This window comes from Vidua macroura, chromosome 7 (assembly GCF_024509145.1).
Source record: "Vidua macroura isolate BioBank_ID:100142 chromosome 7, ASM2450914v1, whole genome shotgun sequence".
Lineage (NCBI taxonomy): Eukaryota > Metazoa > Chordata > Aves > Passeriformes > Viduidae > Vidua > Vidua macroura.
Genome location: NC_071577.1, coordinates 38144712 through 38170380, shown reverse-complemented (window position 1 = coordinate 38170380; position 25669 = coordinate 38144712).

The window sequence follows — 25669 nt, the reverse complement described above, 5'->3', positions numbered from 1 at the left end:
TGAAGTGGTTGGGGAAATTTAATTAAGGTTTTTTCCTTTCCTTTTCCTTTTAGGATAGGCCTGAGATTCTGGGGCAGCAGAAGGAAAATTTGCTCCCACTAGAAATACCTGGCTTGTGTAAACTGCAAAAATCTGGCAGGCCTTGCTCAAGTTTTTAAAATTACTTCAGCAGATTTAATGAAATTTCTTGTGAAGCAGCATCACTTGAGCAGCTAAAAAATCCTCCCAAAGACTTGGTGATTCTTAAAAAAAAAAAAAAAACAAACAACAACAAAATAAAAGCTTTTTTAGCTCAAACTTGTTTTATAATAAATATTTTAGCTGATTCCTGTCCTTCCCTCCTGTCCTACTTATTTACTTTAATCCTTCCCTCCTGTCCTACTTATTTACTTTAATCAACAGTAGAACTTTTAATTTACTTTAATCAACTTAGAACTATCAGGGCTGTTGTTCAATAGCTTTTTTTTGTCCCAAAATCCTGTATGTGCCCCTTTAGCAGGTGCTTGTCAAGCCAGTGTGTGTTGTTCCAAAAACAAAGCCAGTTTATAATAAATTAAACCCTTCCATACTGAATTTGGAAATTCTAATCTCTGAATTTATTTTTTATTAGAAATTGCAACTTTGGTAGAGCCTTTGACTTCACTGGAAAAGGAAATGTAGGTTTTTAGATCCTGAAATGAGAAATATTTAACACATTTTGGGTGTTTTGGTATTTCAGTGGCTGTTCTACCACAGTGAAAGTTGGAAAAATCTCAGCGAGGCTCTGCCTTCACCTCCCCAGAGTTCTCCTTGGTTTGGCTTCGTGATCCTGATACTTTGTGGGACAATTTCCTGATATTTGATGTTTGCTCTTCTGTGCTTTGGAGAGCTCTGTACACTCCATGAGGTTTTCCTGGACATGCTCATCTAGCAAAAACACCCTTTTAAAGTGAATTTCTGAGGTGTGCTGCCCTTGGGGAGATTATTTAGCACCAGTTTTGCTTTCTGGAGTTGACCAACAAATCCCACAGACTGTAGGGAGTGTCTCTGGAGAACCTGTGCATTTTCCCTGAAGTTTGTGATGCCCATCCATGCAGTTGTGGCAAAAATTGTAAAAGCCAGACACAAAAACTCTGCATTTCCTTTGTTTTTTACTCCTCTGTGACCATCTGCAGTGGCCCAAAAAAGAAATATATGATTTATATAAGGCCAAGGCCATCTGGGCATGGCTTGGCCACTGAGGGCTGCAGGTGTAAAAACTTTGGTGCTGTTAGAGAGCACTTGTGACACTTGAAGTGTTGGCTTGACCAGTTTGTGGGAGTTTTATGGAACATATTCCAGGGTAAAAAACTTCTTTATTATAAACCTTTGCTTCACTTAATTCCTTTAAGCCATTAACTAAAATAAAGTGATTTACTGCACCTTTTTGTGCCTCCAAAATCTACGTGCCTTGTTAGGCTGCAGGTTTTTTTTCTATGTGAAAGATATTCTACAAAGAAAATCCAAAAATAAAAAAAACAACCCAAATGAACAGAGGTGACCCATTTATTTATACAACTCTCCAGTATTTTTAATTCTCCCTTCTAAAGATGGGATATTTCCTGTAGTTTAGCAGGCTTGGGTTGCTCCTGGGCACCCTTTAATTCCTTTTGCCTTCTGATTTGCCAACAAATAGATGTTAATGAAATTCTCCAGGTAATAATGGAGAGCTTGGGAGAAGTCACATCCAATTATCCATATATTTTTCCATGAATTTTTAGACAAACACAGATCTTTTCCTCTGCCCATGCAGCTGCAGAAGTGTTGCACTGGTGTTTTACTGGATTGGACTCCATCCTCCTGAGAGGTTCCTTCCAGCTCTGCATTTTCTGTGATTTATTTCTCATATTTTCCTTCACCCAAAGCCTGCAGATTTTTCTGCTGAGGAAAAAATTTTGGGAAATCATTGTTGGCCTCTCCTGCAAGAATTCTGACGGTTGCTGTTGCATTGATTTTTAATTTTTTTTACCCCACATTTGGTTGGTTGGTTTTGTTTGTTTGTTTGTTTTTAAATGTGTGTGTTTGTTTGGTTTTTCATTTTTTCTTTGTGTTTCTCCCCAAGTTTAAGGGTCACTCTCTTTGGATTTAGTTGGTTCCAGCAGCACAGCCACTGCTGGAACAGTGATGGGAATGTCCAGGGGTCAGATATGGGCCTTGGCAATTTTCTGTATCAATTATTTCTTGCACTTCAAGTATTACCAGTTTTTCTTCACCTGTTTGTCTCCAAAACATAAATGTCTGTGTTTAACACATATAAAAATGATGTCTCTCCATCAGCTAAAAGCTCTAAAATATTTTTAATCTCAAAGAAGGCTGAGCTGTTGAATAGTTCACTAAAACCTGAATCAAGCTGAGTATAATACAGAATTTGGTGTGGCTCAGCTGATGGAAGGAATGAATTAATTCATTTCCATGCTGATTTCAATTTCCCATGGTGAGATACTTTGATTTTTTGCAGTGTTTGGTGCAGTTAAAGGGAGGCAGCACCTGAACTTCAGAGAGATTTATTCTCATATAGTGAATTTCCAGCTAACTCAGCTGTCCTGAAGGTTCTCACCTTCAGCAAAACAGCACCAGACTTGACTTTTGTATATTTGTTCTTTTTAAGAACTCTACAGCAAAAAAAATCACTTTGGTTCACCCAGCTATTTCTTCAGCATGATGAAAAACACAGACACAGAGTTCATATGATGTAATTTTGGATATTTTACAATGGTTTATGTTGTATTTTATATTTTCTTAAGTCAGACATTTATCTGAAGTTGAGTTTTATTCAGAACCAATAGAGAAGGGTGGGGTGTACATGGAATAAAAGTCTTGTGTGAGCTTCTCAGTTTTTAATAAGAGCAATTTTAATGCCCTCAAAATATTAGGAGGTGGCATAAGAGAAGGAGCACCTTGAAATAAGAGAAAATGCTTTCTGTTGAAATATTTTTAATTCCTTATGCAATTATTATTCCTAGCTTTGTTGTTTCAGAAATTGTACCTTGATCACAAATGCTTTAGATATAAACAAGGGGAAGGTGTTCAACTTAAATACTTTCTTAATCAAGATGTTTTTAAAGTTCAGTGGGTGCCTCTCTTAGCTGATATGAAGTATTTGTATTTTTCTGCAAAAAAACCTGTCGCCATCAATGAATAACAGCTGGAATAATATTAGGGAAAACCCCATCCCTCTGGCTCTGGTTTATTCCTGTCTGCTTTCCAAGGGGGTTACGCCTCTTTCTGCTTTTCAGCACTCTGCAAAATGTGAATTTTCAGTTGGGGTTGGCAATACCCTCCCCTCTTTTGCACGAAGATCCATACCCCACCGCTGTGCAGAAATCAGGAATATTAACATGCCCTTCTGAATTTTGTGCTGTGGCCTTTTGTCCAGGGGATTAAACCCTGTTGGGAGCTGAGGGTGCATCTGCACCTTTGGGATTTTTTTGTGTTCTGGGTTTTCCTGATCCTCAGGTCAGAGCTGTGGTCGTTGCTGCTCAAACAAAGTGCTGCAATCTCTTCAGAGCCAAGATGTGGGTGTGGGATGAACAGGAAACTCTTGCCAGGATTGATGGGCAGGGTAAGGAGGCAATTGTTGGTGTTTCTTGGGGGGTTTCCTGTTGGAGGAGTTCATTAATAAAGGCAAAACCACCTCATTTTGTGGAATTCGGCTTAGGAAAATCCTGCTTGGTCTGTGGAGACCAAACTCCCCATCTCAGATTGTGTCAATAACGAGTCCAGTGCAGCCAGGCTGGTGCTCACTCATTTAATCAGGGAGCTGGGTGGGTCCAGCTGTTTTTGTTTTTATTATTATTTCAGTGTATTCAAAATCTGTGGGCAGCACAGAATGGCTTGGGTTGGGTAAAATCCATCTGTTCCCAGCCCCTCATGGAGCTGGAAGTGCAGCCATGACTGCAGGGTGATGGAAATCCAGCAATTCCCTTCCTTGTGCACTCAACTTCCTCCTGTGGTCTCCCAGAGAAGATGTTTCCAGTAGGGTTCCCTGTTGGAAAAGCACAGTCATTAGGAAATTAGCTTTTTTTTTTGGAAAATGGTAGGATAACAATCTCACCACGTAATCAGCATCACCTTTGAGCAGTCAGTGAATGGTAATTTATCTTCAAGGTTCAGGGAGTGCTGCGTTATTGGAGATGTGCATGTTCTCATCAGCCCCCATTGTCTAACAGCTGATTACTGCTGGGATTAACTCCACTTCACATCAAGGTTTGTACGTCAAATAAACCTGAAATTTGGACATGAGTTGCTGGATATATCTCAATTTAAAATAAAAGAGTGAAAGTCCTTTCCTCACAGTGGCTGAAGGAAACTCTTCATGGCAAACTCCCTCGCCGCACTTCTCAGCGAAAAACAGACTGGGAATTTTTTTTGTCTTTTTTTTTTTTTCTTCTTCTTTTCTTCCCCCAAAGAAAATTGGAAAAAAAAAAAAAAAAGCTCTTTTAGACTCCTTCCAGTTGATGCTCCATGTTGTGACACGTCATGTAAAACTGCATCTGTCATGCTGAAACCAGAACATGATAGAGACGCTCTTGACATGAGGAATCACAACACGAGGGAACAGCAGGAACGCTGAAGGCGCAGCGCGGTTCTTCTTCCCGTAGCCCCAGCCCTGGGAGAGACGAGGTATTTAAGGGAGCTTCCAGCTCCACTCCATCCATGTTTCCTCCCCAGTGACTCTTCCCCCTCTCTCCAAGCCCAACCCAACCCTTCCCATGGGGGAAAATCTCATGGAAACTCAGAAACGCCAAGTCCGAGGGAAGTTCTGCCCGAGCAGAGACCCCAGGATCAGGCCTGGGAGGTTTTCCTGCCTGTGAAGTAGAAAATAGACTCAGATTAAGCGAGCAGACTTGTTATTTGACAGTTTATAAAATATTTTAGTATCTTTTTGGCAGTAGCAGTTTGAATGTTGGCAAATGTACGCATTGCTTGCAGTTACAAAACCTTGTAATGAGTATTTCCCACTGTAATAGCAGCGAGCTGAAATTTGGATAAACCACTTAGACTTGTGAACTCTGACATGCCTGGTAACTATGTCTTTGCAAAAAGAATTTTGTCAAGTATTGGAGCTCCTACTAATAGCACATCCATCTTTCTGCACACTATAAATCTTAAGAAAATTTCTATTACTCTGCAATTTGTCTGGCTTATGCTATTTATTAGCCATTTTATTCTGCTGCTTTAAGAAGTAATGTGATGTTCATTTTATTGCTGGTTCAATAAATTGTTAATTATAATGCAGTGATTGCTGCTGACGTGATTTAAAAGCCACATTAGCACTATAGCATTAAGTTTTAACTATTTTACCCTTCAATTCCCTATTTATACAACAGTAAAAGGAAAATAGCCGTAGACTAATTTAAAAAATGAAGGTACTTGTATCTATTGATCACATGATATACTAGAAACTTTTGTTGTTTTTTTGGTTGTTTTTTTTTTTTTTTTAAAGGTTACATTCAGGTCTGAAAAAGAAAATGCACCCGCTGAACACGGTCTTCCTGTTCAGCAAAAAGTGTTCTTAAAGCAAGATTAACCCCAAAGTTAAATTAACAGAATTACTTAGTTAAATTAGGACAATTGGCCTAATAGATTAAAGGAACAAAATACCCAGATAAATCATAATCATTTTATAGTTATGTGTAGCTTTTGGTGCCCATTTTGTGTAACAATGGAGCAGAAGGGAGGCTGAAATTGGAAATTGTCCCTATTTTCTCCAAGAATGTTGTAAATGGGATTGGGGGAAGTCTCCTTTTTGCTGATTTAAAGTAAAATCTAATTGCTGTGAGTCTAATGATCCATCCTTGGCTGAGCAAGGAGAGAGAACTGACTCAGGTCCAGAAACCCCACACAAATATTGGGCAGGATGGATGGAATTATGGAATTCTGAGCTGGAGTGGCTGGGGACACCTACTGCCTCTTGGAAATACGTACCAGACACGGAGATTTTGGGTGAAAATATTTACTTTTCTTAGTTATAACATGTGATTAAGTTTTTTCTTTCTTATTTGAGAAAAACACACTCATAGAAAAATGGGGGAAAACCAGAACAACTATGGAAACTGGTACATGAAGCTGTTTTATTGGCATATGCACACATATATGTTTAATATCCATAAAAAGAGGTATGAATGGATCTAAGTCTTCCTGTGAATCATGCACCACCAAACTGAGGTGCTGCTCTCAAAGACTGGAAGCTAGAGCTCATTAAATCAGACAAAGCCATTTAAATCCACGGGAGAATGTAAATTTTAACTGTTCCCAAGTGCCCCTGCCATGGAGCCATCTGATTCCACAGGGAATATTCACCATCACCAGACTTTCAGGCTGCAGCATCTCTGGTTAAAGCATCTTCTGAGTCCTGGGCAGCTTTAATGTGTAATTAATAATACAAAGAATTAAAAGAAGCAATAGGAAGCTGTGGTTAGGAGAAACTGCCTGGTTGAGGTTCCCTGCTCCATCCTTCCTCCAGCTTTTATTGGGAGATCTGCTGCTAGACAAGCCAATAAATCACAACAAAAAGGTTTTCCTTGCTAGTCAGAGACCTGTTGAACTGAGTTAAACAGCCAAACCCTTTAGAGAATCCTAGAAGGGAGAAATCTTACCTTTAATTGTCTGATTGAATTTAAAAACCTGCCTGGAAGAGACCTTTTACTCCTTAACTAAGTCAGAAATAGTTGTTAACTTGAAGACACCCTTTTCAAAGGTGGACTTAGAGTGGTTTTGTTGTAAGAAAAGAGCTTAAATTATTTTCTTGGGGGGAGGATCATTTCCTAAAAGATAACAATTTCTGCTGGGGAGTGTATTTAAAGAAAAAAAACAAAAAACCCACAACACCCAAACCAAGCCAAATGAAACAGGAAAAAAAAATCAGCAGTTTACCCCACATCTGAATTTTGATAAATATGACTTATTTTGATAAATATTATTTATTTTGATTAATCTTAACTTTTTCTATTTAGTTCTCCCTCATTTTATTTGTGCTTAAGACCCTGGCTGAACTGCTTTCATAAAAGTGTAGGTCTTGGCACTGGTCATGGTAAAAATTACAGATATTAATTTAGATAGAATTAATTTAGGTAAAATTAGAGAATTAAGAGAAAGTTTGGCTGCCAACTGGCTCAAAGATTCCAAGCTTTGGGAGCAAAGATCTGAGCTAAAGGGACTGATAAAGCTTCTGGAGCTGCCATAATGTACTGAAAATCCTATCCTTGACTTAGTGCTACATGGCATTTCAATAAAAGAAATTAGGACATAAAAAATGACTGTGGCCCCTATTAAGCAGATTTAAAAGTGGCAAACTAATTGCAAAAAAAGTAATGGGGATGTTTTCAGCAACATCTCCTGGAGATGCAGCCATGGCATAACGCGTTTCCATGGAATGAGTAATGACCTGGAAAAAAAAAAAAACTTTTAATGCTTGCAGAGCACACAAGAACTGGGGAAGTGATAAATAAGGAAAGGGGATGGTAGTTTGTGCAAAATCCAGATTATTTTGGATGAAAGGGCTGGTTTTCAGAGAGAGCTTCAAGGGTGATTATGGTAGGTTGGATTTGTAGGTTTTTTTTTTTTGAATGAGTGATGTAGAATTTGACGAGTTTTTGGTACTTAGAGGATATAAATTTGAGTTTTTTAGATATTGAGTTGTATTTTTTGATTTTTTTGGTGTGTGTTTTTGTGTAAAATTGCAAATTTTTTTTTTAATTTATAATAATGGAAGTAGTTAGAGGTGGTGTTCCTCCATCAGGAAGCCCTGAGGAACTGGCAGGGAAGGGACAGTGCTACAAACCCAAGGGAAGATCACTCTCTGAACTTTTTGAGGAGCAAGAATTTACCCACCCTGGTAATGGTGGTGATGAGAGGCTCTGGCCTGAGGCAGCAGAGTTTGGGTTGGGGATGCTCAGGGAATTGCTGCTCATTCCAAGTTGGCCCAGGTGCTCAGCATCCCCTGCTGCCCTGCCAGGCCTTTGAGGGGGATTTTACATTCCAAGGAATTCTGTGTTAAAGTTGGGTTTAAAACCTGCACTTTTGCAAAGGCCATCTGGAATTTGTTGAAGAATTCAGATCAATTCTACCTCTGCCAGAGTCAAACAGGAGATTTTGGGGTAGGAGGCTGTGCTTATGCTGCTTTCAGTGAAACTCCCAGCCTGGAATTAATCCCCAGCCCAATTAATCAATATAAATTACTTGAGGGAGTGGATAAGTGGGGGACAGCCCTGCTCTAAAGGAGGGTTAGAAATAGAATAAATTCCAACCTAAATTATTCTCTGCATTATTTATCCCTAAATAAAGGAGAGAAGGGAGGTCTCAAGTGATGAAACTCCAGGAATTCCCAGCCCAGTCAGCACAGAAAGCTGAGCGACCTGTAAAGGGATAGAAAGGAAATAGTTAAAAAAGGTAAACTAAAAACAACCCCAAAAGTTCAGTGCAAACATCCCATGCAGGAAACTGTCAGGAGAAGCAGGAGAGAGGGGCTGAAGTTGATAAAGCCACCAGGATGTGTGGCTGCTGCTGCAGCTTTTGAAAAGCGCTCAAACTGTGGACTTTGGAAATGCCAATTTACTGCTGGCTCTAAACAGGACGTAAAAAGTTATCCACAAAGCCATAAGAGGAAAAAGAAACTCCTAATGAACTGTGAGACCAGATGCTTTATGCAGGAGAAGCACATTCTGCAGCCTTCATGTTATTCTTTTGTTTTGGGGAAATGCTGCAGTGTGCTCGGTAATTTCCAGTCGAGATGTTTGTGCCCCTAAGAGTTTGTGCTGGGAGGGAAATTCCTGTTTGAGGGTGGGGAAGGAGGTGGGGACACGTTCCACAGAAATAAATTGATAATAAATCAGTTTATTTTTCAAGCTGTAACAGCAGTTTAGTTTAGGAACATCATATTGGGTATTTTTTCAGTCAGCCCTCCTCTCCTAGGAAGGATTGAGGCCCTACAGGTGTTGTTTGTGGGGTTTGGGCACCAAGAGGGTTCAGACAGGAGCTGAGGAAAAGGTCACCCCCAAATATCCTAAAAACTCACTGGGCTGGCCTGAAATCAGGTATTTTTCTTCCTAGAAACATTCAGGATCTTGAATATTTGTTATTATGAGAGGCTGAAGCAAAGCAAGGCTAACAGTAAATGGTGAAATAGCTTCTGTACATAAGTATTAAATTAATATTGCTCATGAGAATCATTTGATCCTTAAAATTTTTGAGGAAGAAAAGAATGTTAAAAAAATGTTTGTTTTTACTTTTATGGTTGAAGTATCATTAGACCGTAACTGATTTTTTTTTTTTTTTTTTGGGTTGTAGGAATTATTTGCTACTTAATCACATATCTAAAATCATACAAGAAGTAAGGAGAGCTAGTTTCATTCTGACTTTATTGATGAACTGATAAAATTGTGAAAACCTGAGGGTCAGATAAATCCTGAATTTTTAAAAAAAGTATTGAATGTATTGAATTATCTACATGGAGTAGAAAAAGTGAGATACAGAAATAAGTTCTGATTAATAAGACAAAGGGAAATGGTGCAAAACAGATGGCATCCCATTCTGCCTTATGATTATGCATGATGTCATTACAAAACACTGGGATTTTTGTGGTAGGTGATTAGAGACCAAATTAGCAGCTTAACTTTTTCTAAACTTCAGCTTAATTGACAGAATTTTACATCCCATTGGTAGCGGGCTCCAAGAAGCAGTTTCTGAAGCAAAGGCTGCAATGGGGAGTAAAAAAAGGGATTAAAACTTAAGACATTTTTCTAATTTATTAATCAGATTTTGATTCAGTTAATCAGTTCTAATGTGTCACTTTTTTTGTTGAGCATGTTACAAAAACCAGAAGAATTTCACTCAATTTCTTGATAAAAATTCTGGTAGATTGGAGTGTTTGCAGTAGGAAATTGGTTTGAGGAAGGTAGAAAGAAGACAGATTATATGGGGTGTGTGTGTATAGAAATAACAGTGGAAATCTAAATATAATAGAGAAAACCCTCACAATTAAAAAGAAAATTAATAATGGATGAGAAAGACTAAGAAGGAAACAATGCTCAGCACTGACTGAAAAATAGAATGTGTTGGGCAAACAGGAAAAAATCTCAGAGAAAGAAAAGCTTTGGAAAGGGAGGATGGAGAGGCTGATCTGAGGGAGTGCCCTGAACTGAAGTGCCATGAATTCCTCCTGGTGCCAAGAATTTGGGTGGATTGCAGGAACACAGAACTCGCACGGGCAAGAGGGACAAGGTTAAAGAAATGATGATGGGAGGGTTTGAAAGCTCCAGGCCTATTTTGGATTTTGCTGCAGCAGGGATATTTGCTTCCCTTGCTGTACTTGAGCACTGGGCATTTCTATTTCTGGAAGCGCCCCGAGAACGTCATTCAAACTATTTCAAAACTCAGGAAAATTTCCTGGGTGGTTTTCAGTTTGCATTGCAGTTCCTCTTGTCTCTTCCTTCCAAGACCTCTCTGATAAAAAGCAACAGATCCTGGAGATAAATCCACTTTTAATCTTTGTGAGAATTATGAGTTGTTTGTTCTTTGACCAAAACGACTTAATCTACATCTTCTCATCTTCGTTTGGTTTAAATCAGGACAGGGGGAATGTTTCTTGGCAAGACATTTTTTTATTTTTCCCCCAGCATCATCTGAAATATCAGAGGAGGGAAAGTTTACTCTTCAGGCATTGAGATGCCTGGTGCTAGTTTGGTTTAGTGTTTTAGTGTAATTTACCCATTCTATTTAGTTTTCATCCAGTTTTTAATTTGTCACTTGTATGTCATATTGATAAATGTTTACTTTAATGTGTGCTATTTGCTAAACGAAAATAGACATAAAGAGAAACCACAATTTTTTGCTTTCCTGAAGGCTGTACTTGTTTTAAAATACTTAGTGAATCCTAGATACCTGAAGTTCCAGGAAAAAGAAAAGTGAAAAATAGGACTATTGAACGTGTTTCATTTACAGGTGAAGTAAAAATAGGAAAATATTCGCACATGGGAAGAACAAAATCTGAATTAACAGTGCAAGTAGAGAGGGAAGAGCACAGATATTATAGGAAATAGGGCTTGGGGGCAGGATCAGCTGTGCCCAAATCCTTCGTGACAGATCCTTGTCTCACTGGCTCTTTACATCACCACTGATGGACTTTCCACAATCTCTATAGACTCTTTTTTTTTGTTTTTTGTTAATGTCTAATCAAAATCTCCACCTCAGCAGTTCCAGCCTGTTCCTATTTATCCTTTTTGAAGTGGACACACAGAGCAAATTCTTTGCAGCTACCACCCATCTATGTACAAACTTATCACTGCTGATCCTTCCCTTTGGGTTCACCCAGCTCACTTAGCATCAGTTTTATACAGATCCTGTTTTCCAGCCTCTTGTTCCTTATCTCGAGAGTTTAGGCAGGGGAGGAATTACTGGATAAAATATTACGTAAAAATATTTTAATATTTTCAGCTAGTATTTGAGCTGTGTTGGATATTCAAACCAAAATCAAATATAATAATTAGAAATGAGTTCTGGTGTTTGGGATTGGTTTCTGTGGTTGTGGTTATTTTTTTAAATTAGGTTTTACCAAGAATATTAGGGTCCAACATCATCCCCCCTTTCTCTGTGCATATGTGGAAAGGACAATTTTGAAGCTGTGAACAGTCTTGTATCCTAAATATGTTGTTTCTATCAAAAAAAACTCAATGCTAAATCAGGTGGCATTTGAAACATCTTCATGAAGACATCTTGAAACAGTTATTTTTAATTTAAACTGGTTTTGCAGAAGGAGAAAGGGACTTCACAGCAGAGCTTGGTCTTTGGCTTGGAAGGGTGTGGAATGCAGGACACTTTCCCTTCCTTCCCCTTCTCCTGACACCTTGTGCATGGAACCATCACTAGTGGGTGAGATCCACATCCTAAAGGCTTTGGGAGGCTGAATTTTTTAGGATTTGACTGCTTAAAAAAAAAAAAAAAGAAAGCAGAGAATCATAGAATATCCTGAACTGGAAGGGACCCACAAGGATCATGGAAGTTCAGCTCCTGGCCCTGCACTGACACTCCAACAATCCCATCATATCTCAAAATTGTTGCCCATGGTGAGAAATTTGTGTTGCTCTTTCTAAGATATCTAATACACAGACTATGAATGCAAAAAATAAAATAAAAAAAACCAAACCAAACAACAAAAACCACCCCCAAATCCTTGCCAAATGTTTTGCTTGCCTAAAGAAAAATATTGGTTGAATATTATTTCACATATATTAACCCTAGGGAAATTAACTTGTGAGAGAAATAAAAAAATGCCTCATGAACATTTCCAGTGCTAGAAAGAAAATTAGGTCCTTTTGATTTTGTGTTTGTACAACACACAAACTTATACATTTAAGTTACCAGACAAGCAATTAGCTGTTGAGCTCTCTTTGAGAGATTTGCTGAATGTTTGTATTAAAATCAGGAATTTGTCTTGGTTTTATAATCAAAGTTCCCTGTTTTGGTCCCCATCTATTTTTGGCCATCTGTTTTTCTATTTAACTTTAAATTTTGCTATTTTTATTGACTATAACAGTTGTATCCCTGCCTTTTGTACCAAAAGGGTGGGCATAGGGTCCCATTTTGGAAAATCCTGGGCATTTAGCAGCAATCCATATGAAAAATTCATGTAAGGAAACAGCTGGAAAGTTCTCCTTTTTATTTTTTCAAACTTCAGCATTCTGCTCCTCAAGAAATGTGCTAGTTGAGTAGCAAGCGCAGCTTTTTGGGACACAAAGGCCCTGAAGGACATTCCCAGGCTGGCAGGAGCAGAGTTTGACGTCCCAACTGTGGGCAAATTCCTCTCCCGATGCCAGAGGATGGTCCCCCCGCTCCACAGTCAACACAGCTTAAAACTGCAGCCACAAAAATCTGTTTGCTCATCACTTTAGTCTTCCTTGAGCGTGCCTAAGTCAAAAATAGATTATCCCCCAGGCCAGGATTTGCCTGATCTGACTTGTGGTGTTTGGAGGCAGAGCTCCAGCCGCCCTCGGAGCCGGGAGAGCGACGGGCAGCCCTGGAGCTGAGCTTTCCTCTCCTCCTCCCAGCTCTGGTCCCAGCATGAGGAGATCCCTCTTTGCTCCCTCGTTTTAAAGCTGGGCCTGGGCTGGGTTGATGGCTTAACCTGAATGTACGAGCAGAACTCAAATTTGGGGTGGTGTGATGTTGTCTTGATGCAGGAGGTGGTGGCTGCACGTTGGAGGCTTCCCACCCAAAAGATGAGTTCAATATTTCTTTTCCTGTGCATAGGATGATAAATAGGAACATGGGGAATAAAAGGCAGCTTTTAGCCACGGATCCCACTAGAATGTGTCAATAAGCAGAGTTCAGAAGCTCCTATTTGAGATATTATTATTTTGAGATATGATGCTGCAAAAAGAGCTTTGCCCTAGGGAGAGAACCACAAACCCAGGCTGAAGCTGAAGGAACTGCCCGGTTCCACTGCAAAGGCTTTTTGGATGTGATCCTTAAGGTCTCTTTGAACTTAATCACCAGTCATTCATCAATAATTCATCACGTGACTCTGTAATATTGATATTTGCTCTGCTTTTTAGGACAGCACTGCAGCTAGTGAAAGGAATGGATCCCTTTGCCACTGCAGCCACATCACCCTCTTATTTCAGTGCCTTCAGGAGACCCAGCTTTATTTGTTTATTCCCAATTAATAGCATATTTTATTATTGTTCTTACAATGCAATTACTTCAATTGGGTGCTAAAAACAAAAGAGCAAAAACATTACAGGGAAAAGTGCCTATGGAAAGCTTGTCAAAGTGTCAGTGACCCGCCAAGGCTGCTCCATTTGTCACAAATGGCTTTGTTAACACCCAGCCCCAGCAGCACTCAGACTTAATGCTCTGCTCAAAGCCCGACAGTGGGAGATAAACACTTGGTAAGACATCTATTGTCATATTTATCATTTATAACACGCAGCAAAAGCGTGCCAGAACATTTATTGGGTGTTTGGAGGTAGAGTGTTGTCATCAGTGCCACCCAGGCTAGAAGCAGGGCTGGGCTCAGCCTGGCTGCCAGGAGATCTGGTGGGTGGAGGGATCAGAGGAGGAGGAGGGAAAGGGAGATGGAAAAGGAGAGGAGAGGGAGAAGATGGAGAGTCCGAGTGTGCCAGCACAGCATCGAGGGAAAAAGGAGGAGCTGGGTTCATCCTAATGGTTTTTATAACCAGCAGGAAAGTGTGTGAGGGATGAAAGATTTAGGGATGGTTTTTGGCACACATTAGTTCTGAGCAGAGCTGGAACCATCCTGCTCCGTGTGGGTGCCAGTGCCACAGCCCTGCTTGCTCAGCAGCTGCCAGGCTCTGGGCAGGGCACTGCTGCCAGAAATGCACCCCGGAGCCTCAGGAAGCAAAATTCAGGTGCTGTTTGGTCAGAGAGACAAATAACTTTTGACTGCTTGTTCTTCCATGGCAGCTGTTTCTAATTCCCCACATGAGATGGGGTACCAAAGCACTCCTCTTCTCCAGAGGAAAAATCCCTACTATTATAATTTTTTCATTACAGCTTAAACATTTTCAGTTTTAAAACAGGAGAAAAATAAGGATAATTTGCTAGATCTGATTTCTGATGCATTTTGCTCCGTGTTATGTAGCTACATTTTTTTTTTCTATGGGAAATTTGATACATTACTTGAAGTTAACTACATACAAGAGAATACTAAATAAATTCACTTTATGTGCTTCCCTAATTAGTTTTCAGCCATGTAATTCTCTTCAATACGGAGCTGAGAAATCCCCAAGTCTACCTTGATGTAGTTAGTGTCACATACACTGATCATGTGAAATTGAATTTGAATTTACTACTAATATTTAAACACGAAAGCTGACTTGAACCGTATTTCCCCCTTGGATAGAGATGTCACTGCTCCCTGTAATGAGCAGCATTATGTTGAATACTTAAACCAAGAACAACCAAGTTACAGGAATGGGACATTAATCTTGGAGAAGTGTGGAATTTTGTGCTTTAGACAATGCAGTGTCTTCACATTCTTTCTTACACTTTAATTACTTGAGATGAGGATTTTGCAGCGTGCATTGCTTGAGCATATTTGGTGGAGATGGAGTGGGAATATTGAGATCTCCAGGATCTCTTGGATAACTGTAAACTGACTATAGGCACAAAATGACATTATTGGTATCACCTTCAGCGGTTGGATGTAGGAAATGCAACAAATTCCTGTCCAGATCTCCCTGACGTTGTCCCCAGACCTGAGGGTGTGTGTGGGGTCCTGCCAGTCCCACATCTGGGGGAGAGGGTGATGCTGAGTGTGGGTTTGGTGCCACATTCCTGCTCTTGCAACTATTTCACATTCCTCAATTAATTAAATCTAAAATCTGAGTCTCTCTCTGGTCTCTCCCTCAGCTGGGGGGAATCTGAGGTTTTGGTGAGGAACCAGCAGGGATGATTTTCAGAGACTGAATACGTGAAAATACTGCCAAGGTTTCTTCTTCCAGTTTTTGAGGTGTTGTGGTTGGAGAGATGGGACAGGACCTGCTGGACTTGGCACTTGGATGGCACTGAAATGTGGTGTAATTTATGTTGCTGCATCATTCACTCCTTGCCTGAGTGGATACAAACACCTGGATGACTTCAATGCACTTTGCTGTACTTGGCTCTGCTATCACTCAGTGTTTGCTGATCGCCTCATGCACAAATTTGTAGAGGGAGGGAAAGAAGCTAGGGCGGGAGAAGGCAGAATTTGAAATGTCACTCTTGGATCTCTCTGTTTAGAAAAGGCAGGTGGGATTTAAGTCTCTCTCAGTACCTTTGAAATGGGTGACTACCACTGAGAGACCTGCACAGTGAGGATGTGCGGGATCCCAGACCAGCTTCAAAATTCCTCAAGGAGCTCGTGCTCTGTAATCCCCCAAACTGGTTCCACTCTCAATATTTCCAAAATATTATATATATCTCTCAGAATATATAATATATTTATATATTTTATTGTATATACTTTATTATAACATAATATACTCTAAAAAAACAGATTAATTGGCACTCATGCTGTAGGTAGAACTAATGAGGAAGGTAATTATTCCTTCTGTTGTAGCTGGGGGGAACTCAACATAGCACAATGAGGAAAAATAATTTTGAGGAAATAATACCAAATCATCTACAGAAGCTTAATGAAAACACCCACAATGCATTGAAAATGGAGTTTTGTGTGTTTTTGCAGCCTTTTCTCTCTCCTTTCTACAAATCCATCCAGATCCTTTATTTACTTCTTAATGGAGTGTGGTAGATTTGTTCCATGTTGGATTTGCTTAAAGACTTTAAAGATTTTGTTTCTAAACTAATTTACTGAACCTGCATAAGATTAAAAAATTCCTCTTTGTATGAGGAATCCTTAAAAAGTGGCAAAAAAGCAAACGGTTAATGAGTGACTTGTGACTCGTTCATGGAAATTTCCATACATTGGTTTAGGTTTTGTTGTAAAACAGCATTTTGGGTGACTCCCACCACATCTTAAATAAGGAGTTTGGTTGAAATCGGGTACCAATTTTGCTATTTTCTTATAGAGAAATGAGCTCTGAAAGCAGAGCTGCATCTTTCTGTATCAGGCTGGTTGCCTGCTGCAAGGAGAACACAAAAATTTGGTTGGTGAAGCTGTTTTTTACCATCTCAGAATGGATGGACTCCTCTTGCTGCTGTTTTCTCAGCAGCAGTTGTGCTGTGGTGTCTGCAGAAGGAGGATTACACTGCATCTGGCAAAGGAAATTACGGATTAACATGTGCATTATGGAGAAGAAACATTACAGGAAAACTGTCATTTGTATTTTACAAGGAAATAATCCTTTAAGTCTCTTAGGGCTGCAATAACTCTTTCGTTTCACTCCCCTTTTGGAATACCCTGTGAATCCTCACGTCAGAATTAGTAACAAACAAAACAAAGCTCAGAGGAATCTGGACTTTTTCAACCAGAAAGGTCAGTGCTAGAGAAGAGATTTTAGAAAATGTTCCAGGAGCTAGCAAAGGAGCCCCCCCACAGCCAGACCTGGGATTTTGGGAGTTCTCCAGGTGCTGAGTATGGTGTGGATTTATCCAGCTGCCTTTCTCCCTTCAAACAGTGAAAATGTGGAGTGATGCCCTGCAGAGGGACTCAACCACTTCCCAAAGCCTGAAGGAAACTGGTTTAGAGGCCATAGGCTCAATCTGTAGTTTTGCTTGTTAATATTTCCCAGGAGAAACATTGCTTGGAGGTCTGGAAGCATTTTAGGTTAGCAAAATACCTGCTAATTCCTGCTCTCCTTGGCTCCTGCAGCAGTCACCACTTCCAGATCATGGTTAAACTCAATGATTTTTAGAGGTGTTTTCCAGCCTTAAAGATTCTGGGAAATCATGGTTGGGTTCAATGATCTTAGAGCTCTTTTCCAACCTAAATGATTCTAAGGCTGTGTGCTGCTGCCTCTGGTTTGCAGTGAGAAGGTCCTGCCTGCAGCATCCAACTTCCCAGATCTGCTCTAAATTATTTTCTTCCCCAACGCTGGATTGAAGAGTTTAGAACTGCAGTCATTAAGCCAGAGTGGGGATTTCTGCTGGAAACAGCCTTGTGCAGTTCCCTTGCTCAGCCTTTGCTGTGGAACCACCCAGTGTCAGCTGAGTCACTGCTCCAAGCTGGCTTGTCACTGTGGATTGGGAATGCTGGACCTGGGGTCACAGCATCCTGACGCGGTTGAGCCAGGGACAGGAGGAATGACTTGTACGACTTCAGAAGGCAAAATGAGCCTTTATTCAAAAGCACCTCTCTCTTTTATAGAGAACATCGTGAACATTAATTCCATTGGTCTTATAGTAAAAACATTTCACCTGATTGGCACACTGGACTTAGGTCAGTGTGGTAGAACATATCTATAAACAAATGTGAACGGAAAGCAAGATAATAGATTGTTTACATTCCTCTTGGACTTTTTCCCAGGCTTAGCCTGGCAGAAATCTTTCTCCTTTTTTCTCTGACTGAACTGAAAATATCCACAGCATCCAGCCATTCCCTCCATGGGATTGTGGCATTTCTCTTCAGCAAAGGTCTTAGAAGAACCTTCCAAATCCCATCTTGGCATTAAAGTGCTGGTGCCACTCTTCCATCCGTGGCGTTCGCCGTTTTTTGGTGGCCAGAGGGTCACTCTGTCCCATGTTGTGAGGGAAACAATTTTTATAAGTCCCCAAAAGCAGTTGTACGACTCCAGGCTTGGCTGAGGAATGCTGTGGACCCAATAAACATTTTAACGTCGATTGGTTGGAGAGGCGGTTCTATGTGCACTGACGGCGTCTTCTCGCTCTGCCCTCAAGATTGTCACCTCCACCTGAGCCAAGCACTGAACTGGGAGGGAATTCTGAGGGAAAACCAGCAGCTGGATTGGGCCAGGGATCTAAATTTTGGGATACATTTTGGGAAGAATGCTGGCTTTGGCCATGGTGGTGTGACTCAAACCCAACATGGCAGAATGTTGTTTTCTGTCGGGAGTGCTGTCATCTCCCTGTTGGATTTTTGGCTGAACTAAGAGCAGCTTTAAGCAATAATCTGTATTTTTTTTTGCTAATTCTACATCTACATTTATTTTTTAGAGTTTTTTTTGCTGCCTTTTCCCTTTAAAGAATTCCTTGGTGTCTCTTTTCCAGCCTTCCAAGAAACAGTTAAATGACTGAACCTCAAAGGTTTGAGCACTTCCACAAACAACAGTCACAGGGAGGAAAATTAACGGTTTTCTGTTAATGACTCATATTAGTCCTCTTTGGTGGTCCGAAGCAATGGATCAGATATTTTTTTATTTTTCTTTTTTTTTTCCCCCATTTCTTCCACATGCCTGTCATTGGGCTGCTTTTCTGATTGCTAGTTTTGTTGTTAAAAATGTCACTCTCTTTATTCACCCTTCTCCCCATAGAATCTTTAAAACTAAATGCAGGAAAAGTGGAATATACCTGTCATTTAGACCAGCTAGAACAAAGGTTGATAGAAAATACATTCCTAGTTTGAAGAGGCTTCCCTGCTGATTTTGTTTATCAGAAAATGGCAAGTTTTGTTCCTAATGGACTGAAATTTAAATAAAATCTGACTCTGGAAATAAAAGCAGCCATTATGACAAAATAAAATTATATATTTTATAGGAGAAATTGAATTAAAATGCTAGTTTCCTTTGGTTAAATTCTTTTACATAAGGAAATGAATAAACGAGAGAGAGTGGAATAGAATGAGATAGAAAGCTGATTGTTGAAGTAAGCTTTTTAAAAATCAATAATCTCTTGTAATTTATATTTTTGAAAAAACTTTGAACAGACTTCCATACGATATCTTGAATTATAGCTACATTTCGATGTTTCCTTTCATTAGAAGTTGAACTGGGGGTTAAATAGAGTTTCCCCCCTGGGATTTCAGGTTGTTACTGGGCTGTGGCTTTGGACTACAACCTTCTACAAAAGCAAAGCGTTTCCAGAACCTGAGTTATTTGAACAATTTTATTTATTAATACTAATTAAATAATCATTTTTTCTAAAAATCAGATTATTTTATGTGCCAGGATGGGAACTGAACTCTGAGGGGAGGTGGTGGAGCCACATCAGAGCTGAGGAAGGTGATGGTTGGGGAGCAATCTACCTGTTGGAGACTTGGCTTCCAGGGAGATATTTCATCTTAATTCAAGAGGTTTAAGATTCAGGTCCAAAAAATTAGTGTTTAGAACGAAAATTAACATTTCTGTACACAAATGTGTGCTCTCACAGCAATTTGTGGACCTTACCGTGGTGCAGAATGCTTGAGAGACATCCTTGCATTCCTTGCAGGTGCAGGGGTTGTCCAGATTTTCCAGTGGCTGGTTTTGAGATAGGCAAGTAAAGGAGTTTGTAAACCCTAAACTATTAATGAACTTTAAAGGGAAGGCTAGGGTTGCATGGAGCTGTTATAATAAAATTTAAAATGCATTCACAGGCAGGTCATGACTTCATTTGCAAATTTCCCTCCACGAGCAGAAGGTGCTCATGGGTGGGAGGTAAAGAGGTGGTGAGGGGTAGCTCATGCTTCTAATTTAAATTCAGTTTTATTCCAATTAGGTCCTAGGTGAGACTGCATGGGAAAAGAAGCCCTGGCATATTGCAAATCCTAATTCAATTTTAAAGTAAAAATACATTAAAAATCCAAAAATACATTCTTGAATTCTCCTCTCTCCCCCTCAAAATTATGGCACTTTCCCAAGTGCAGTGTTTCCTACTGGGATGGAGGATGAGGGAGGTCTGAGTGCACCAAAATGTTGGTTCCTGCACTTCTTCTTGGTATGATGGGAAGAACCACATGTTTCCATGGAACCTGGCAGTGGAAATGTCAAATGGCAGCCACGAGGCCTGGGTGTGACTGGAATGGCATCGTTGTCCCCTCAGGAATCCCTGCCACCCCTGAGTGTCAGCAGGACTATAATTATTGTCTTTAGGCAGCAGCTGGGGACTTCTGTCAGCAGATGTTTTAAAAGTGCTTTGAGGATGAAAATATCTAAATATTTATTATTATTATTAATTATTATGGCTGTCCACAGTGATTAAAGTGATCACAGAGTGCCTTTCTCACTTGTCTCTGATGACAAAATATCCTTGTGGGCTCTGAAGGGTTGGAAGCAATTCCTCTGTCCCACAGGAATGTGTATAAGGTTCACATTTTGGGCAAAACTTGGTGCTGGCATGGCTTCAGATCTGCTTGTCCTGGTGGTTTTTGGGAGGATGGAGGTACCTCGGACATTTGTCCCCACCAAATGTCCATCCAGTGTGTCAGGGCTGTGGGCTGGCAGTGGTGGTCACACCTGGTGTGGTGGCTGCTTGATCCTCCCTCCAGTGAGGAAATGTGGAATGAACCAAGGAAATTGCTATAAACCCACTGATTCCTGATTCCTACAATAGCATCACACAGGATTCTGATTTTTTTTTTTTTTTCTCTTTTCCCTTTTTTTTTCTCCTCAGCTTACTGAAGTTGTGGTTTAACAACTGGTTTAGCTCTGTCATTTCCAACTGAAGCCTAAGCCAAAACTGAGCTAAACTGAGGTTCCCTGGTCTATATTTAGGCATCCAATGGAAGGGGTGTGATGTTGCCCATGCACTCTTAATGGGCTTCACACAGACCCACTGAAATGAGGGGGTGTGAGAGAACATTCCACCTTTCCTGCTCCTGCCTCATGCTCAGAATATCAGGTTTCAAGCCTAATTTTATCAGACTGAACTGAAAGATTTCAGCTTTCACAAGGACAATCCAATTTCAAAGATTGTTGCTCAGTCTTGGGGACGTTGCTTGCACACAGGTGGGAGTGTTCCTGCCTGGTGGAGAACAGGAACGTCCTCGTCGCCTGTGACAGGGCACCAAGAGCTTCATGCTTCCCTCTGAAGCTCTAAGTCTTTTGAAACCCTTCAAAAACATTCTCTGGTCTCTTGTCCAAGGGTAATCAAAGCTGGAGGAGTTGTTTACATGCCCCTTCTTAGAGTAGTTCACCCCCCTTGAAGATTAAACCACCCCGAGTAACTTCGACTGCCCCATGAGCAAGTCCTGAGTGTGTGTTTGGTAATCAGGAGATACAGAAATCCCTGTAAGGTTTGTGGGCAAAGCCCAAGCTTAGGCAAAGAGTTTCCAGAAAATAAATTGCTTGTGTTAATCCTACTAATTCATCTTCAGGTTTTCTTCTTCCCAAACAAACCTGCACTGGCTGAACCTACTTGTAACGCAGCCAGTGAATACACACGCTTGTATTTTAACTCTCATTGAAGAGGGTTCAGTTTCTTCTTTCCCACTTGTCTTTTTTTTTTTAAATTATTGTTATTTTATATTTGATTACATCCTATTATATGTGATACTTACCAGAATTAAGCTCTCCTCACTGTAATGAAACCTCAGTGAGCCTGGAGGGCTTTGGCAAAAGTAACCTCGGGCTCGTTTGTCGCGAGGGTTTTGCCAAGCCCACACAGCTCTAATTATGTCTTTTCACTGGCCTGGTTTAAACTGTCCCCTCTTTCCAAAGTCTTTTGTGTGTTATTCAGAAATACATTGTTACAATGAACACAGTATGTTTAGAATAACTTTAATTGGATTTGGTAGCCAAGTAAGTGTACGTTTTTATTAGAGGTACTGACGGCTTCCAGTGGAGATAATATTTATACAGTGGTCCAGAATTGTTTGCATTTAGAAGAATAAATAAAATGAATAATATCCAAACAAGATAATTAAAATGTCAGTTACAAAGTACCTTTAATTTGCTCTGGCTTTTGATTTGCATATTTCTTCCTTTACTTTGAAGACAAAGAAAAATACACTTGACACCAAATTTCCAGCTCTCAAATATATCACATAATATGATATATTAACAAGTACTTCCCTTTTGCTCTATATTTACAGTAAGATTGCAGAAGAGCACCCATATTTGCATATTGGGCCTTTTTTTTTAGTGCACAAACATGTTCTGTCTGGCTTGGTCAGATGTTGACTTTCATTTTTGTTAAATCACAGTGTTGTAGATGAGAAAAAAAAAAAAAACCTCAAACTAAATCTAAATAACACACAGAGAAATCCTTAAAGTTGTATGGAGTACTGGCTAAACGCTGTGATGGACAGGTAGTTGTGGAAAATGGCTTTTATTTGCCACTGACTCCTCTTTGTGTAGGTATCCATATTTCATTTTTTAAAAATCAACGTTAAACAAAATAACCTGTCCTGTTATTATATATGTATTATATGTAAGATATCTTACCCTAAAGAAGTGGACTTTGAGAAACTATAGCACTGTTTAAATTTTGTGTTTGGAGCTTCCAGGCAAGAACAAGATGACAGAAGGCCATAAGATTCATTAAAACCTTTGTGGAGTTTTGTCTTTGTTTCCAACATAGTCAGCACTTCTAAAAATGTGTAATCTTGCAATACCTGGGGCTATGTTTGTGTTTTGAATGAGCAAATTCTTTCTTGTGATTCCTGAAAATGGCCATTTTTGAGCAGGTTGGACATCTTCTGTCTCTTTATTTTGCTGTTGTTTTGGTAAACCTGATTTTTTCAACTCCTGCCGTGCCTGTACCATGAATTAGTTGTCGTCAATAATTATTGCTCTCCATTTTGATCTTCTGTGTGGGTACTTGGCAAAATCTGTAGGGACTACTCAAGATGAAAGGGTTGCTATGCAAATAGGAAATCTTACTCCCCAGTATTTGTCACCAGTTGCAAAGCACAGATTTGGAATGAGCAGTTGTGTGGCATCCTAAGTAAATAGGGATGCTGGGCTAACACAGCCTGTGGGGCTCCAAGACAAGTGGGAAAAGCAAGTTAAGCTTTTTATTTTTATAATAGTTATTGCTACTCTCCATTTATTTATTTTATTTTTTTTCCTGGCGGGCTTTGTTAAGCAGATCTTTATTCCCAGAGACTGAAATGTACTCCTCTTTCTTTTTCCTTGAAAATTAAAAGCTTCTACCTTAAAGAAGTGAATGATACATTATCTGCTGTCTCTAAATTGAACCCATTTGGAGCTATTTGCATCCTGTAGAAACCTACAGCTGAGTGCTGTGCTCAGAGGTGTAATGACTGGTTGTCACAACACGCTGGAGGTGGCCCCATAACAAAATGATCCCCTGTCAATCCCCTTGCAGGAAATGCTCTGGCAACCTGTAATTCAGCCTCAGTATTAACATCCTGCCTGGGTTTTGTTAAATAGCACTTTCTAGGAAGTAGATCTGCTGAACTTGTGCTTAATAATGTTTTAAGGGGAATATTTGATGGAAGTTTGAGAAAGCATCACATGGGGTTAACAGTGATTTGTCATTTGTTTCTAATTAAAGGACTTAATCTCTTATCACTGGAACAACCTATTTTTTTTAATACTAAAGGCACAGATGTGAATAGAAACATATTAATGAGATGTCATACTACACAGTCATTTAGTGTTTTGTTTAACTTAAACATAGCAGAAAATGTGCATCTAAGTAGACACATGTAATGACATTGAGATAGAATTCTAATTCCCTGCATTTGCATAACCTTTCACAGCTTCCACCTTGCTGCAGTTATCCTATACCCAAAATTGCTGTTTGTTACAGCAGTGGAAAGGTCTGAAATCACACCATGACATTGTTTTCCTGTCTGAGGGGCTGGGGTTGGCCTTAAACCAAACATGGGCCTGTTTGATTTGGTTGGTTCCTCTGAAGACTAAAAAGAAAACAAAAAAAAGTGTGTCCAGTTTGTCAGTCATGGCAGCTGTTCTTGTAAAGTGCTGAGGAACAATGACTGACCTCATCCTTAGATGTCAGACATTCCAGGTACATGGCAGCCACTCTAAATATCTAAAAGCTGTGAAAAAGTGGCACGAACTAGTCTCAGAATCACTAAATCATAGAGGCTGGGAAAGCCCTCCAAGGTCATCGAGTCCAGCCTGCGACCAAACCCCACCTTGGTCGCATCCAGTTTTTCCTTGGACACTTCCAGTTCTCTAGAGTAAGTCTTTTCATGTGGGTAGGAAAGGTCCCTACATATTAATTTAGTGATTTAGACCATGAATGAACTTAAACCCATGTTTAAGAATATTTGGGCTGCTGTGCCTGTTTCCCTTAGTGCTTTGCTTTGTTGTTTTCCTAGTGGGGGACAACTTATAATGGGTTACATCCCTTCCTTTATGACAGATTGTTTCTTTTGGCTAGGGTGGTTATGAAAATTAAGGCTGTTGATTCAAAACTCCAAGTTTTTACCCTTTCCTTACTTGCACCATAAGTTTCCATTAAAAATGAAAGCAATGACATGCTAAAAAGAATCCTGGCTTATAGAATAAGAATTAAGAACAACTATAGAGCAAAGTTAGATTGTTTTAATGTGCAGAGTTTTTTATCAGGTGACTCTAACCTTTGTTGCTCACAGTCAAGAGCAGCTCATTACTTGAGGACTCCATAAATGTTTCCTGGCATTATGAAACATCCATTGAGAGAAAAGGACAGAAATGTTTTACTTAGACAAACATTCTCCTTTTTTGAAGATGTTCTTTGTTTCTTAATGGAAACATGGTGGTGCAAGTGAGAATATTTCAAATTTTTGCACTGGCTGTCAAATACAACAGAACTGGATAGCCTTAAAAGTTAATAAAAAAAAATTGAAAATTTGAGTGCTTATGTGCACTGGTTAAGAAGAAAAATTGGATTCAGTTTTGGAGAGGAGAGACCTTTGGTGTTCAGTCTTTGGTATTCTTATTCTAGTCATTCGCAGGTTTTGATGTTGAGTGAAACTCAAAGGGCTGCACCACAAATTGCAAACAAAATCTGGGGGTTGATTTGGCTTTTCCATTTCACCTGTGCTTATTGAGTGCTCAGGAATGTGATGATGTCAGAACTCTTTATTATCAGGGATATCCACACGTGTATCAAGGAAAATGTGTGTTTTTAGGATCACAATGACAGCTGTGCTGGGTTTCATGAGCTTCATATCTAGGAAACAAAAATTAATTTGTGCCAACTCAAATGCAGATTATTTAATATATTTATTCTCTGCTCCCCACAGAACAGCACAATAAAGCCCAGGAAGGACAAATCTGTTCAGATTTGCCCCAGCCTCTCCATCCAGCCTGAGGTCTGTGTCTGATGGAGAGTTCTGGTCCTTTCAAATGTGCAGAGAAAGTTTCAGCCCAAGTGTTACTCAAGTGTTTCTGGCCCTCTTTTT